The sequence below is a fragment of the Phyllostomus hastatus genome, unplaced genomic scaffold, assembly GCF_019186645.2.
Source record: "Phyllostomus hastatus isolate PE091 unplaced genomic scaffold, TTU_PhHast_1.1 phas_contig_150, whole genome shotgun sequence".
Taxonomy (NCBI): Eukaryota; Metazoa; Chordata; class Mammalia; order Chiroptera; family Phyllostomidae; genus Phyllostomus; species Phyllostomus hastatus.
In genome coordinates this window covers 36,847,603-36,850,939 of record NW_025333611.1, presented here as the reverse complement: position 1 = coordinate 36,850,939, position 3,337 = coordinate 36,847,603, and positions in this window count along the sequence as shown.

The window sequence follows — 3,337 nt, the reverse complement described above, 5'->3', positions numbered from 1 at the left end:
CCGCCCGCGGCCAGTTTCGGGAGTTAATTCACTCGGCGAGCGAGTCCCGTGGGCTTCCTACAGCCACGTCGTTCTGTGGAAAGCGCCGCGTGGGAGCGGGATTTGTGCTGTCCTCGCTGAGTGCTGCCCCAGCCCTCGGCCCGCGGCGTACCTCGGGCTCGCCCTTCGGGCCCGGGCGGTTTCCTTCCCCCGGTGGGGTCCCCGGGTGAGGCCGCCGCGGCTCCTGCCACCGAGCGGGCTCTGAGGTCGCCAGGCCTCGCCTGGGACCCCGGGCTCAGTCCCTGAGTCGCCTTCCCAGCGCCGTGAACGGTTCCTGGGACCCCACGCGCGGTGAACGGGATTCGTATCCGCGCTAAGGGAGTTGGTCATAGAGTGTTCAGGCAGCAGGAGGGCTGGGGGCGCTCCTGCGGCGGTTAGGAAAGCCCTCAGACACACAGCGAGTGGGCAGCACAGGACACACTCCAGCTCTGGTCGGCCGACTCCCAGCCCAGGGGCCTGGAGAGCAAACAGATCATCTGCAGGGATGTAGCCCTGGGACTTTCTGCCTCAATGAACCCCAAGCACAAGGGGTTACTGTTCCCTGCTTTGCTCCTTTATTGCTGATTTCTTTATCTCTTCCCCCATAAAAATGTAAAATGTTTATTAAGGCATTTATTAAAGAACATTTGGAGTTGCTTTTTCCTCTTTTTAAAAAAGATTTATTTTTAGAGAGGGGGAGGAAGAGAGGGAAACTTTAGTATGTGGTTGCCTTTCAGGCACGCCCCCTACTGGGGACCTGGCCCACAAGCCAGGCATGTGTCCTGACTGGGAATTGAACCAGTAACTCCTTGCTCTGCAGTGCTCAATCCACTGAGCCACACCAGCCAGGGTTTCTTCTTTCTATTGTAGTAACATATACAAACCATAAAATTTTATCGTTTTTGGTGTGTTCACTTTGTGCAGCCATCACTACTATCCACCTCCAGAACTTTTCTCATCTACTAAACTGGATGGTATTTCTTATTATCGCCCCCCCCCGCCCCCAGTTAGCCATAATTGTGTCTCAGATAAACCTTATTGGCTATGATACCACCACTGTGCAAAGCTAAAAGTTTCTTTTAACTGTAAAATGGTATATCGAAACTTACGTATGATTCTTGAAAAAAAATTTCTCCCCAATTAACCAAATACGCTGCCCACATACAGGGCAGGGGAACTGACCCTCAGAAAAGAGGACAGGCCACAGGCAACCATTGGGGCCCTGTCTGGAGCCCAAACAGAAGCCTGTCTTGTGGCCCAGGGCAGCTTGGAGCAGTTAGGTTGGCTCAGAATTTTCTGGCCTGAGGGTGGAGGCTGTAGCCAGTCCCAGCCCACACCTCACCCACTCGGGGCGTCCAAGGCTAGGCAGCAGTGCAGGTGGCGGTCAAGCCAGGCCTCTAACTGGACCGTTTCCTGGCCAAGAGTATCTACAACAGGGGCGGGACAACACCAGGAAGCCTCTTCTTCCTGCTCAAAAAGCCCACTCTTCCCTGCCTGTGGCCCTAGGCTAAGCACTCCTCTATTATCTCAGTGGTCCCCAGCCTTTAGGCACCAGGGACGGGTGTTGTGGAAGACCCACAGACTGGGTATGGGGGAGAGAGGGGGTAGTTTCAGGATGATTCCAACACGTTGCATTCAAGCTCACCACCTGATATGTGGCCCGGTTTCTAATAGGCCTAGCCCCGTACCGGCCCTTGCCCTAAAAAGTTGGGGACCCCTGCATTTTCTCATGCCCAGCCTTCTAGGGGCCAGTGGAGGCCAAGAGGGCAGGGAATGGGAGGCAGTGGCCAATCTGAGCCTAGGGCATGGTGTTTCTCAAGGCAGGCAGCACGGGCGCTCCCAGGGAGATGGTTCATCACGGTGCAGGACTGTCGTGCGTTTCAGATGTCTGCCCACTGGATGCCAGGAGTGTCTCCCAGTCATGGTGACAGCCAGCAGCACCCCATGTAGTATTGTAGGGATCAGGAGGAGGGAGACCTGATCAGCCCCCTCTTCTGAGGGGGCAGGAATTTTTGTGATTAGTTTAGCTGCCCTGGAACCAGTAGGACTCAATAAATGTGCTTCCCTTTCTTCTGGAAGGGGGCAGTTTTTTGGCACAGAGATGTGAAACCCTTGGCCCTTGAGGCTCAGCTGTGAGGCAGGGCACTCGCCCATGTCTCAGCTGGGACCTTGAGCAAGGCATTCACTCTTCTATAGTTTCTCATACACACCCAAGCTCTTATAGCAGTTTGTAGGCTCTAAAATTTGGTTTGCAGTTGAAAAGTTTGCAGACCTTAGGATATGGGGCACGAGGCCACGAGGGGGCAGAAGTGGGCCACAAATAGCCTTGTCCTGCCCAAAGGAGCAGCAGCAGGACCTCCTCTGATGTGTGTGTGGGGAGGGGGGAGCACGTGGTTTCTACCACCCCAGAATGTGTCTGCCAATCACCCAGCAACGTGGTGCTGCCTGGCAGACTGCCCTGACAAGCAGTTTCAAAAGACACTTCTGGTGTTTCTCCCTAGGCAGATGACGGCCCCCTCAGAGCCTCCGTTTCCTTGCATGTCAGATGGAGGTGGCGACACGAACCACAAACACACCCTCCTCCACAGGCTGGTGGGGGGACCCTGAGGTTCCTGCATGGAGGGAGGAGCAAGCTGCACACCGTGGAATGCAGTAGGTTTGTGAGGTTATGCTGGGGCACCACAGGGCACTTGAACAGCCTGTGACCTCGTCAGTCGTCACAGCCCCACTGTTTCCTGTCCTCTTCACACTGCTGGCTTCCCTGGTGACCCAGACTGGCTGGCTGAGCAGTGGGCCCACCCCTCATCGCCAGCAGCTTAGGGAGACAGAGGCATGGCCTTGACACATTCCTCCTCCTCCTCCTCAGTGGGGTGCGGCTGGGCCTCTTCCTTGCAGTCAGGAGGCCACAGAGTGGGGCCTTAGGGGGGCTGCCCAAACCGTGGCTCTCCTTAGGCCTCAGTCGTTGGAGGGAGAGGGCCTGAGATACCATCACTGCAGGCTCCTCCTTGTCTGCACTACCCCGGATGTGCTTGGTTTTGTCATCTGTTCAATGGGCATATTGGCTGGGTCCCTCTCTCAGTTCGAAGGACCAGCTGGAATGAGTGATGTAGAAACGCTTTGCAAGACTCTGGCCCTTGCTTGTCGTGGAGTGGAGAGGAGCACGAGAACTCAGAACCACTGGAGCTGCCAGGTGCCTGCCCTGCCCTGGGTTCTCCCTGTGTTCCACGCAGCTGGTCCCCACTAGCTGCCATTGGAGATGAGGCATCACCGTCCCTTTGTACAGGTGAGGTGGCAGGCGGAGTTTTCTAAGAGGGCTGCA